Source organism: Epargyreus clarus, unplaced genomic scaffold (assembly GCF_041222505.1).
Source record: "Epargyreus clarus isolate Ecla_fem2 unplaced genomic scaffold, WU_Ecla_fem_2.2 ptg000008l, whole genome shotgun sequence".
Lineage (NCBI taxonomy): Eukaryota > Metazoa > Arthropoda > Insecta > Lepidoptera > Hesperiidae > Epargyreus > Epargyreus clarus.
The window spans coordinates 4432507-4446860 of record NW_027332216.1 but is presented as its reverse complement, the minus strand read 5'-3'; the positions used below and the strand labels follow the sequence as shown (position 1 = coordinate 4446860).

Below are 14354 nucleotides of genomic sequence, written 5' to 3'. Positions count from 1 at the left end.
ATTCAAACATTAGGTTTTACGGCACTCTCGGAGTGTAACTCATTGATTTTTTTATAATATAGAAGTAACCAACGAACTGCAGTTCACCTGATGGTATGTGTCTATTGTCTCCCATCATCAGACGCACATCAGACCTAAGGCCGTCAGCCTTAGACAATATAATACTGTGTTATAAATCGAAATATTCTAATTTTAAATAAATGACATGACCCTCATCTTTACATCGGAAAATCGTATAAAATCATCCAATTCATTCAAAAACTACTAGACTTATAACCTAAAGTCTAAATTCATCATTAAGATATCTGTCTATCAGGGAATCGAACCCAGAGCCTATTGCGTATCTGTCTCGCTAAGATATTCTGATAAAAATAGAACTAGAATACTAACAGTATATTTAACACCACTATAGAACTAACGCCAAAAATCAAATACATTTCAGTCGATGTCAATAATAACAAACACAGAAATCGAAACAATGATTTCATAGCCACTTCGATTCGTGTAATGCCTTTATAATAGCTACCCTGGCATCGTAATGGTGTGGAATATGAAGAAATGACTCCGTTGTTCGATGTAAGATATATTTATATTTTGTGATATACTTACAACGTTGTAGTTTGTTGCGGTATCACATAGAAACAACTGGAGTGATTGTGATAAAACTTATGTTTTAAGGTTATGATTAGGGTTCAATATGGGTGTATAAATACGTAAGTTAATCTCTCTATGAAACACATCAGTACTCAGTACTGTTATTTAGTAGATATGGAGGTAGATTTAATAGGCTCTGTTATATGAAATAAAAAATATTAATTTCCCTTTACTCCATTATCATTCAACTTATTTTCTATTACAAATTTTATATACTAAAATGTTAAGAATTTGTAAAAGTTAGACCCGAAACCTAAATGCTAATTCGTTTTCTAAAACCTTCATGGAGCCCTCACATATAGCTCGTTTATCATTTAATCACTGTGTAATCGGTTGCATTTAGAGCTAGACGCAGGCATAGGCGTTCTGTTCGATGCTAAGCTAGCTAGCTAATCGATCCCAATTCAATCATGATAGTTTGGCAACCGCCCCACCTGTCGAACACGCTTTTGTGGGGAATTGCAAACCAAGCACATAACTATATTACTTACTATTATCAACTTAGGATGTAATCCGTTTTTGGGTTCCGTATTTGAAGAGTAAAAACGGGGTTCTATTACCAACCCTTTGTTGTCCGTCTTACCACAATGCTTTATCTCATGAACCTTAAGCGATGGGCGCTGATTTTTAGAAGTGTATGTAATATTATGACCGCTCTATTAAAATACAAACTCCAATTAAAAAAGTTAAAACAAATTAAATAAGTTAAAAATAAAGGGATACATATATCGGTATCTTTTAATCCATATACTACTGTAGCTATAATACATTATTTTAATGATAGTGTCAAATATTAGTGCATAATCATATTGCAGCTTAATACTACTATTATATCATACATAGAAATAGGTAGAATAGACCAGTGTTTCGCAAAGTGGCACACTGGTGTACCGTGGTCATTAGTTGGTGTGCCGCGGAAAAATAACGTTATCTTATAAAATTATTTTAATAAGTAAGGGTAAGTAAAATACCTACACAAATCACGCGAGCGCACGAGCGAGGCGTTTTGTTTCGTTCATCTAATTCTATGGTTTCAATAAATCTTGATCAATATTACTTAAACTAATTTTTAATTTGTGGTGTACTTCCAAAAATTTTAGTTTTCCTAGATGTACCTGAACACAAAAAGTTTGCGGAACACTGGAATAGACGATGGTGCGAAATACAATAACTTTGAAATTGTGCTACTATCGTACAATATGTTTTTACAAACTTTCTTTATCATCCTTAAAATCATATATTATATATATTTTTTTAAATCACACCGATTTTATTTGGTTCGACAAGTTCTTAACTACTTAACTTAATACAAACACTACATAATACTAATACCAAGTCAATGCAGAGTCGAGTGTGTGAAATAATTGATGCATGAAGGATTTCACCTGTCTACCTAGATTTACGGCTAGAGTACATTAAGTATTCCGTCTAGTTGAAGGCAATTGCACCTAATTTAGACTGCATGGAATTTGTTAATGCCACTCTACTTAAAATTGATTTAATATTAATTTAATCAATTTATTCAACATAGTTTAACATAAATTAATATTAATATAATAATATATAATATATTTATATGTATATTAATTTATTTTAATATTTCTTTTTTTGTTTAAATTATATTTTTTGTGTATAACATAAATTATTCAATATAGATTATTATTTAATGTTATGGTAATTTGTGTCGGAGCCTTTCATGGTGTAAGTAAATTAAAATTTTGTCGACAGATTACCAGTTATTTTTTGTTTTTCTTTGTTTACAGAATTTCAATTGATTTTCCATTAATGTCGGAATAAGGAAAATTTTTGAGTGTCATATTCCATAATTCCTAATCTATCTTACTTGACGCTTTAATTGTATTGTCTAGTTTTAGCGCATTTTCTATAGGATTTACAAACAATAAAAATACAGGTCAACGACCTCAACTTTTTAGAAATCCTATAAATTTTAAATTTGTGATCTATATTATAATGATTGATAGTTATATGAGTCATAAAATAAGGACAAATAATATATAAACACAAACGTACTAACCATTTTGATGTTAACCTACCATAAAGTCAAATAAAATATATTTCAAAATGTTATTTAGACAAACAAGGCCAGATAAAAACTCTAAAACCCCTAAAATGCCATTGTAATCATTGTAATACCAAAAAAAGAAGGTTTTAAAAGCGGAATTTAAACCTGAAATACACGCAATATGGTACTCTAGCACTAAAAACTATAATATGCAGATCGATTCGAGTGTAGCGTCACGAATGGTTTTTCAAATCTATTCTTGTTTAACCAATAACAGTGGATGCATGCACTTTATGTTACTATGGATTTTATGTAATAGGAGTTGTAAGAAAGTTTTTATAAATTAGGTGTAGCAAAAAAGCGTGCGGTCCATTTGATGGTAAGTGATAACAGCATGTCATGGACTATAATAAACCCCAGATAGAAGCAGTCATATTTGAAGTCGACTACAGATGGATTACTACACCTAGGTACTTAATTTAAACGCTTCGCTTAATGTCTCTCTTATCATCCTTCAAATCAATACCCAGCAGTGCCTAATTGTCGTTATTAGCCAGAATATGTATGGCGGCGATGTATCCAGAGAAGACAATGAATAATTCCTTAATTTTATGAATATGCAAATATTAAATAATTATTAAAGCCAAGGGAATTCCTAATCAACGAATACAAATATATTGCAATCCGTCAAAACGCCCTCGCACGCATGCACCCCTCATATTATTATTTACTACCAACACGCGAGCACGTATCTGTGTCGGTTTTGCCGGACGCCCTATTTTTTTTATGTAGGATTAGCAAACGAGCAAGCAGTCCACCTGACGGTAAGTGGCTTCTACCGCCCATAGACATCATTAATCAATCCCAGATACGATTAGATATTCCTACCTGAGGTCAGTCACAGATGCGCCACTACTCCTGAGGTCTACGCTGCAACGCCTCGGAATATGTCTCCCATACCACAGTCTACAAACCAGAACACAGCAGCGCTCAACACTGCTGTTATGAGGCAGAAATAGCTGTGGCGGTGGTGCCGCCGGAGTCGAACCACAAAGGGGTCTACCACCTCCAAAATGGAACCTAAAATTTTATATTTTATATCTGCTGACAAAAATAAGCAATGATACTTTAAAATTACAATTTTACAGCAAAGGAAAGTTTAAAAAAATCTCTTACCACTTTTTTCTTCCTAATTTTCTTATGAAAAATTCATTCTTAAAAACGGTAACGCTTATTATCCGAGAAAGTAAGTTAATTATAAATGAAGACTAAGTTAATTACTAAACAAAATCTTACAAGAAAGCTTACTGCGAAGTAAGTGACGGATTAACGGCGGATAAATTAGCTCTAGATTATAATACCTTTGAATTTATGGGTTTCAAGAATATTATACATACAAGAATATAATTGAAGGTGGTAGAACCCTTTGTGGTTTGACTCCGGCAGCACCACCGCCACACCTATTTCTACCTAATAACAGCAGTGCTAGGCGCTGCTGTGTTCCGGTTTGAAGGGTGTGGTTAGGGAGACAAACTTTTCCGAGGCGTTCCAGCTTAGTCCTCAGCGGTAGCGGTGCATCTGTGGCCGACCTCAGGTAGGAATATCTAATCCTATCTGGGGTTGATTACAGATGTCCATGGGCGGCAGTAGCCACTTACCATCAGGTGAACTAAATGCTCGTCTGCTACTCCTATATTATAAAAAAATACACGTTTGACGTATATATGTCAATTATATATTAATGAATGTATATTGTATACTCCGTGGTGTTCTGTAGGATAACGTTTTACGAAAATTAATTTTATATACATCAATTTGAAAGACTTAGACATTTTTTTTTAATCTGACTATACTATACTACACTATATGATATTTGCTTCGCGTCTTGTGTGAATCTCAACTGATTTACAAAGTTAGACAATGTCTGACGCGGTCTAGAATAGGATAGGTGATCACTATAGTCTGATTCAGAATTAAGTGTCCAAAATGTAAACAAAGGTGTTGACCTATCAAGAAAATATGTTTCAAATGGTAGTTTCTTATTTTTATCGATATTAAAGTAATACAACAATAATAAAATTATAATCTAAATAAATTAAGATTAATTCACATTTTCTAATATTTATATCACATCAATTTCCTTCCATACAGTAATAATAATAAAAAACAAAGTTTAGGGTAGAAAATTTAAATGGTAATGGTAATGGTAACACAATCGGAATCCAAAACATTTCTTGTGCCGTCATTTTTAAGTTTGGTAGCTGATATTATTCATTTTCGTGATTGTGATCGAACTCGAATGTTTTCTCGTTTACATAATACGTTTGTTAAATTGTGTATATTTGTTAAAGATTTCGTTTTTCGTTGAGTTTGTTAAAGTTTTTGTTTCTTGTTAATTTTGAGAGTGACATTTCTTTGTTTACATTTTGGACACCTAATTATGAATCAGACTATAGTAACAAAATTTTTTACGACAGTTCATACTTCAAAACACACTTTGAGCCATCGGTCGCGATTATAATAGCACAGCAGTCGGTAAAATCCTATGAAACCCTTAGAACGGCTAGGCACATCCAATACAAATGGTCTCTAATCTCTGGCTTCCTCTACTAATACGTATTAGAGCGTTGTGGTGATGGACGCTCTAGCGATATCTCAGTTTCAGAGGACCGTACCCAGCAGGACATAAAGTTGTCATATGTTTTTCATTCATCATTACTTCCTAGAATTCGATCTTTATGCGACACTATCCGGAGGTGAAATAATACAAGGTGTGTTTTTTTTCAAAATGAACTCTTTCTAGTCTCGTCTAGCGAAAAACATAAAAAACGAATGATGCAGTTTTAGTTTTTATCAAAATCGACCTCGTATCTCTTTTAAGCATTTTTCGCTATTCCTTACAGTTTCGGATTTGGCCCATTAGAAATATTTACCCTATATATCCTTACAGTAATCCCGCTTTAAAACCGTTAATCGACCCAAATTCAATCTTGATAGAGCCTTATGACGTCTACGTATTATTCGCTTGTGAAGCAAATAGGGGACAAAAATTACTTAAGCCACACGACCTTTCAACCGTCGAGGGCAGGCAAGATGGTCCACGAGAATTTATTTTAAGAACAATATACACGGGCTATTTCTGACTAGCTAAAACTATAAGTTAGTAATGCGAGCCCAATGTTAGTAACTCGTCCAATTTTAGTTCTTTATGTTGTGATTTGCAAAATAAGAATTCATTTTCAAAATTAAATTCATTATTTTAATGGCATATGATAATAACAGAAATCTAAATCCAAAGTTTATATATTTTCCTTACCGAGATTCAAACTCGGAGAGTTCCGGGTTGCAGCGTGTCAGATCGGAATGATTAGGGCACTATTCAACAACAAGTTTTATTGTTGGACTATGTGTATAAGAATCAAATGTAAAGTTGCATCCCTAATGAATTTGGTGGACGTACAGCCGTGTGTCTAGATGTTATTATTCCTGAAATAGACTATTTATAAATTCTCGGACGTTTGTCTTAATAAATGTAGTTTAATCACCAACAGGTACCACAAGCCTCTCTTTTTTAAATAATGTCTCTTTTTAAAATAATAATGTATATTTAACTATATTTACAATATTCACAATAATAAAATCCAAATTCATTATCTACAATAATATTACTGTTGTGTTACATATCACAAATATGTCGTAAAAAAAAAAACGTTTGTAACCTCTGACATATCATGAAAGCTTTCAGGGCGAACTTTTAAATATTTACGTAGACGTTTATTAACTTTAAAATGCCCTTACATAATAAGATAGAAAACCCTTCGTGTTTATAAGTCTTAAACCCTTTGTAGCTCTAGTGCGGAGGCGCCTCCACTATTTCTGCCCTATAATAGAAATGTAAATGTTCTGGTTTGAAGGTTATGGATAAGGGAGAGATACTTGTTTAGGTATGCCAACTTTGTCTTTAGAGGTAGCATCGCATATCTGTTGAAATTGAGGTAGAATTCAATCCTATGTAAGGTTGTTCACAGTTACGGGAGGCAGTTATTGCTTACCATAGGGTAGATTGCATGCCCGTTTTCTAATTTTTATTCCAAAAAATCAATCAATATCAACTTCTATTTTAGTAATTCAGTAGTAATTGTTATTGCATTCAAGATAAAGGTTCTAAAATTAGATAGAATGGACGTGATGTTATCAATAGGTACGACGCCAGTTAATAAATTGCCGTATACTATGATCGTTGAAACTTATGACACGAATAAGTGACATTAATCCTACATGCGATATAAGTAACGAGTTTATTGATAAACTTGTGTGTAACTCAGAATTAATACGTGAAGTTATTTAAATGCATGCTTAAAATGTTAATTTACACGCCACAAGAAAATATGTGAAGCTTTTGTGCTTTATATTGCTAGACATAATTACGTTTTTTTTTATAATTTAGGAGTAGCAGACGAGCATGCAGTCCACCTGATGGTAAGTGGCTACTGCCGCCCATGGACATCTGTAATCAACCCCAGATAGGATTATGTATTCCTACCTGAGGTCGGCCACAGATGCGCCGCTACCCCTGAGGACTAAGCTGGAACGCCTCGGAAAAGTCTGTCTCCCTTACCACACCCTTCAAACCGGAACACAGTAGCGCCTAACACTGCTGTTATTAGGTAGAAATACGTACTTACGTTTCATACTTGTACAGTTACGAAATCATAAATTATATTTATATTTCGAAGAATACTTTTTGTTATAAGCAAACGAACTTCCAGTCCTCCTAATGGTAAGCCTATTGTGTTGTCAATTTTTGATGACTAAGATACCTCAATATGTAAGTCAGCCAGCATTCACACTCTTCGCGCAATAACTGTTTCATGTTAGAAATGGTTATAGTAATACCTACCGGTCAAACACTGGCTGTACCATCTTTATAAAAACTGATTACTAGAATAATTTATAGACACTTCAAAAGTTTATAATATTTTATTTTTAACTATTTAGGAGTATATGCAACGGAAGTTGTGTATCTGTACCCTGATCGTAGTTTTAAGTTATAAATTGATTTGGATGTAGTAGGGGTAGATCGCTCAACAAAACTTATTTGTTTTTAATTAAAAACAAAGCCCAGTTTCCACGCGTTCATTATGAACAACAGTTTTCCCTTCACGAACTTTCCTAGTTTAGTTTAAATTCATGTTACATCCATTAACTTTCGACGTGTACTGATTCTTTAGTTTCAATTACGACAGTAAAGTATTATTACCTCATTAAATGACAATATTGAGTTATTATTGTAATCTTGCAAATATTGCAAAAAAAATTAAAAGTTTACCAAATCTCTATACTATTTCTTAACATTCATTACAAAGATCTATTTCTATATTTTACGGCGTTTAGTCGATTATACTTTTATCATGTAAACACGATACGTTTTTAACTCGTGTACGAGTACTGGTATTGGAATTAAAAATTAAACTGCAATGATATTAGGATATAGTAGAGTAGCGCTGGTTCCAGAACTCTACATTTTAAAAATCCTTCTCAAGATGTAGGATTAATTTCTGTAATAATTCCTACTAATGCTTAATTTCATCTTAATTGCCAATTAATACTTGAACATCTTTAAAGGGAGAACTGTTTGCATCGACTCCGGTGGCACCACCGCCACGTATGTTTCTTCTTCTATCACTTCTGCCTCAAAAAAGCAGTATTAAACACTGCTGTGTTCTGCTGGATTTAAAGAGTGTGATTAGGGAAATATACTTTTCCGAGGTTTAGTTTCCAGGAATAGAGGCGCATCCGTGGCCGACCTCGGGTAGGAATCTAATCATATCTGGGGTTGATGTCCATGGGCTCCAGTAGCCACTTACCATCAGATGGACTGCATGCTCGTCTACTACACCCGTATTAAAAAACCCTACGCTCGGGTATCAGCCTTCAGAATTCAGTTCATTTATAAAAGAAAGATCAATTTTATAAACTCCAAATAAAAAATATCATGTAGTGTAATATAATACTGTGAAACTTTATCTTTGCTGTTTCAATAATTTGATTGCATAAAGCCGTTTAAAATAAATGGGATTATAAAATATTTACTGTAAATGGGAAATACAATATTTTCCCTCAAAATTTATTTGTGGGAATATCAAAATGCCGAAAATTATCTAATGTTTTCAGTAATATTGTATTATATTTACGGGAACATCTATATTTATAAAAATGAATGTTTGGCTGTATGTCGTTTATAGAATCGTAAACTATGCATTTGATCATGTGATGATCTCCAGCAAAGTTGTTGTGCATGAGCCCACGAAGGTTTTTGACTTGGTACGACCAATTTTCGACAGATGAAGCCACTGTCATTTCAATTAAAGTACAAATTTTCAGTATGTCATGTTATTTTTTAACGCAAGTGCAGCTGCGGGCACTACTAGTAATTATAGTTTGACATAAATATAATTTAATTGCCTCTTTTTTACTTTTGATAAGTTTTGATAGCAAAGAAATTAATCATAGATCTCTAGAACATTGTCAAAATTTCCATTCAAAAACCGTCAACCCGCTTCATAGTTACATCATATCGGATTTATTGACATTTGAAAAACATTTCAGAATGACTTATTACCAGATGGTAATAAACAGTGGATGAAAATGTTTTGCTAAGTCCTTTTGGTATTTCCGGGGTTGCGGGCGGCAAGAGTGGGAGCTCAAACCATCCAGCAAGCGACCCCGGGAAGGACAGCGGTTTGTGTGGTCGCATATCGCTGTAATCACCAGGGGATGTGAGAGGAGCGTAAATTGCTCCCCCCAGGGTAGAGCCCGATAGAAGGGCATCACGTTAGGAGGACACCGGTTGTGTTCCGTCGGAGATCCCGGAGTTCTCCACCAAACGCTGAGGACGGCCACCGGGGGGTTTTAGTGCGGTAATAATCCCACATAACCCGGCGTCACTCCCACGGCGTCGGGTACCTTTTGAAAGTTTCCCCCTCGTCAACAAAAAAAAAGGTCCTCTTGGTATCATACAGCTGAAAATCTTTGCTCAAAAGTAATTGCGATTTTTACTACGTTTAGTTATACAATACGAAAATAGAAAAAATGTATGTTTATGCAAACTTGTCCGTACGAGTCGAAATTTAAAATTACAGCCTAATATAAATAGGTGTGACTTTGACGTCAAGCTAGAAGGCTAAATACCTCAAAAATATCTCGCGTTCTAGTATAAAAATTTATAACTATTGCTCATGACAACTCACAAGCAAATTCGCGTGGGGAAGTTTGTATAATTATATAAATCGCAACATTTTGTTATTTAAAACCTGCTACTCAATGGATTTTCATTGTGGTTTTACATTCCGCTGCTTATTATAGTAACATTGAAAATTAATACTTATATAAGCGCACAAAACATTGTTATCAGCGCGTTCATGCTAATTTCATGTTTACTGTAATAATATTTCGATATTAATTAATGAGAATGGTAGCATATATTTTAATGTGTTATTTTATGTTATCTGTTTTGCTAATGTGAATGTGGATTGATTTGGATAAATGGATTATTAAAGGATTAATATCATACATTGTGTTCAATAATGAGTTATGAATTATTGAACGATGAATTAATATTAATATAGTCTTAAAGCTCTATATTAATTAATACTTGATATGAAGATGAAAGAAAACATCGTGAGGAAACCTAAATATGTGCGAAATCTACCAATTCGCTCCTTCTCTAAGAGGAAAGCCATGACCAGTAATGAGACAATAATGGTTGAAAATGTATTTTTAAGAAAATATAGGTAAGGTAAGTACATGTAGTCATCATTAAAGAAACATATGAACAAATTAGCCCGTAATTTCAGTCATCCTATTTTCCCGCCATTTATGATACCTTAGTTTACGTTACACTTGTCAATGATGGTAATTTATAATTTTTCAGAAGATACAATTTTAATATAGATTACTTTATTACATTTAATTGTGCTACTGACATCATACGAGAGATAGACGAAAAGTTATTCGAACAGTAATTCAACAATTATTCCATACTATTGTGAAGGCAATATTGCAACTTAAAGTTTGCTCGTGTATTGTAACAAACTAAAGCCTATTCAACGAAAAGTAGGGCATGCATATGACTTTAAATGCCACTTCAGAAGGCAAAAGTCCTTTCCAGTTATGAATAGTTTATACTATCGTTTTTCCATGTAAGCCTTCTGTAGGCATTTATTGAATTTCTGTAGGGTTCGCTAATATCGATAGTCGATAGAAATATCTTCCAATTAGTAAAACCGCTATGTAACATTTTGGTATTAGTTGATATTGTAATAAGTTAATATATAATTCTCGTGTCACAACGTTAGTTACCGTATTCCACCGAAACGGCTTTACCGATTTTCAAGAAATTTTGTATGCATATTCAGTAGGTCTGGGAATTGGCTACTATCTATTTTTCATACCTGAAGTGATAAGGGTTGTTCACCCTTACCATTTTTTATTTATATGGCAACACAACGTTTGCCGGGTCAGTTAGTATAATAACTAAAACTAAATATAATACAGATTAGTATATTTTTCTCAGACCTCATATAGAGTATAACTCATATCTCAAGTTATAAACGCTGTAGCAAATACTGTAACAGTTTAATTACTTACGAGGACTATCTATGAATTATTAGGAATCTTTCCAACAAAGTGAATTTCAGTAGTGAAATCATAAGATCTAATGTCTACATCCTAGCCTAGCGCATCGAAGCATGAAGTATTATCCATATGAATATCACTCGAAGCCATTTCATAAAATATTAATCACTTAAATAAGCACGTTTTTGTTGAAATAAATTTATTTCAATAATATTTATTTTCACGCCATATCGGTGCATATCGTGGAGTATTGTGGAGTGTGCAATCCGCTCATTACCGCGACCGGGAAAAGATCTCGTATTAATATTTACCGCGGAAAAATAATTTCACCCGCAAACAGAATAAATTAGAATAATTTATTTATTGGGATTATTTTTGATGTATTTATGTGCTATAGTTTTATTAATCTTTTACACAACTGAGACATAGTTCAGCTTAAGATGATGGAATATGTTTTGATGATAACTTGTACAATATTGAAAATTATTAATTATAATCAGATGGTGCGTTTTATATTTAAACAAAGCACGATAAAAATAATTTACACTTTGTAAAAAATATTTTTTGTTTTTAAATAGTGATAATTATAAATAATAACCTAAACATCACCATATTGTGAAACGATTATTGTAAGAAAGTACATACCTCATTTTCCTTCAATAGATATTAGGTACTATAATTAAAACAAACTAATTAATTGGCTGGCATTCGAATCGCGATTGTATACAAATACCTAATTAAACTTTGTTTCACAAGCAAACATTAAAGGATTTTTTAAGTTTAACAAAAAGCTAAACTAGGTACGTTTGTGGTTTAATGTAGGCAATATAGCTGCAAGAATCATTAATAAGTGTAATACATTGGCTCTACCCTTAGGTTTTGAATGTTTTAGAGGCTACCTACCCTTAATGTATGTATGTTCTCATTGAATTTAAGATACGTACCTAAACTTGGCTAAAAGGTATTAATCATAAATAAATAAAGTATTCAAATAAACTGATTTTCTTAAAATTACAAAAGTAAAATAGGGACGATGGCCACTTGTCCTTAATCGGTGTATTCCAGAATAGTTATTAAAAATATAATGAACACATTTTCAAGTACAGCATTTTGTTGTTCTGTTTTTTTAAAGACGCTATTTTGTTCGACTTTTACTATTGGAAAAAATATTTTAAGTATCGACATTAAACCACTTAAGAAACATTTAATATGTAGAATGTATCATATTGACACTGTAACATATCAAATCGGTGGTTCAAAACAAACTTACTCAACTTTACTAGATATCGAGAGGAAAAGTGTTATCCACGACTTATCACCAAATGGTAATAAGTTGTTCTGAAATATTATTATGGGAGCTTTGGATCAAAGGTAGTATCAGTGAAAAGCTGTATGGAAAGGTTTTGTCTGAAATTCTATACAATTTCCGCTCTAGATCTCTATATATTTCATCTCTTTCATTCCACACTTGATAAGAAACGTTTAAATTACTTAGTTATTTTGTTTTACGTTTATTCCACTGCAAATTATATTTAATTATGATTAAATGCTATATTTATAAGAGCCATGAATCGAGCAATGAACTTCTTTTTCACATTTCTCACACTTACAACCAATTTAAAAGGTAAAGAAAAGAAATTATACAAAACTAAGTAACGATTTGTCGCTAGTAAAAAAACTAACAAACCTATAATAAAGGTCATAAGTAGAATTTCAACCCCATAAAGGTCAAACGAAAAATGTTCGGTTTTGACGGATCTACATTACTTGGCACTAAGTTTCTTTGTACTTAACATTAAATATAAACAAATTATCGGATCAAATATTCATATTTGTAAGAATTATGCTTTAATGGATAATATTGATTCGTAGGTAAATAGTAAGGGAAAAATAAAATACTTTTGTTGAACGTTATAAATATTGGATTGGAAATCTAGTCGTATGAAAATATGACTACATTTTATATTCAAGTTTTAAAGAAATAAATACTGATGCTTTTTGTTATTTTTCTACTAGTGTATATAAATATTTTGTGCATGTTTTGAACGATGTTGTGCGACGTATTTGAACACTTTATACATACCTAGATTTATTCAAAATGTAATATTTTGAAATCCAAAACGACTCGTAGTTTTTCACGTTTGAAATAACAAGTTTGATCTCCTTTCAAACTTTCAACTTATACTAAGTACTTAAACATAAAATTTAATCAATAATACCCAAACGGCAAACATTACCGTGTCACAAACAGACATAATGCCGCAGTTTGATAATCGTAACACTTTACAAATAAGTTTTCCAACAGCACATTAGAAATTAACAACTGCGAGACAATGCAACTTTCGCCAAACTTTTTCGACACCGAACCATGTTAAACACTTTCAAATTATTTACCGCTATACTGACGTCACCTTTTAATAAAGAAAGCAACGAGCACGAATTTATGTGGTCGGGCGACAAACTGACCCGCGACCGGGACGGTCGTTGCCAAACCCATAATCCTAATTAACCCACCATGTGTAGTATGGCAGTCGTCACGTTTAAAAAAACTGAGCACTGAGTTTGAAGTTTGAGGCGCGTGCATTTGTTTTGTAGAAAGTTGTTCGTCGTCGGTCGCGTGGTGCACTGGGCGGTCGAGCGCGCGCGGGCGCTCTGTGCGCGGTGCTCGCGCCGCGCCGCCTCAGCCTCGACTGCCGACATGGAAATTCGATTTTTCTGACGTTTCCTCAGCGCCTTGCTTCGCCACGATCGAACTGCACGCCACATGAATAGTCGCCCCCGCTGATTTTGCACGTCCGTTTACGGTAATAACTCCCGATATTTTATACCACTTTTGACGAAAGCCGACAGGACGGCAAGCGGCCCGACACGCAAGTTTCGATTGTTTCGCATTTGGGTCGTTCCGTTTGACCTTGGCGCTATTATCTACCCTTGCGTGGGACTTCGGCGTGTCGATACGAGATGATCCGTTAAATTGAAAAGTGGATCGTAAAACGATTTACAACTTAGTTGAGAACTTTAAGTTGGAACATAATTTAAT

General features: G+C 33.5%; 2 protein-coding genes across 5 annotated transcripts in view; one reads left to right on the top strand and one right to left on the bottom strand.

Annotated features, from left to right (window-relative positions):
• The window catches only part of LOC140744208 (prostaglandin reductase 1-like), a 315424-nt gene that overhangs the window by 162069 nt on the left and 139001 nt on the right, over positions 1–14354 (top strand). The gene's annotated exons all lie outside the window — the stretch shown is intronic.
• LOC140744206 (uncharacterized) overlaps positions 1–14354 on the bottom strand; it is a 150616-nt gene that overhangs the window by 57577 nt on the left and 78685 nt on the right. For 2 of the 4 annotated variants that reach the window (XM_073075709.1, XM_073075711.1), the window contains exon 1: positions 13829–14003. The exons of 1 other annotated variant lie outside the window; for it this stretch is intronic. The gene's annotated coding sequence lies outside the window, so the exon portion shown is untranslated. Of the gene's footprint in view, positions 1–13725; positions 14004–14354 lie in introns of those variants that run through there. One more of the 4 variants, XM_073075710.1, reaches the window with a different exon arrangement.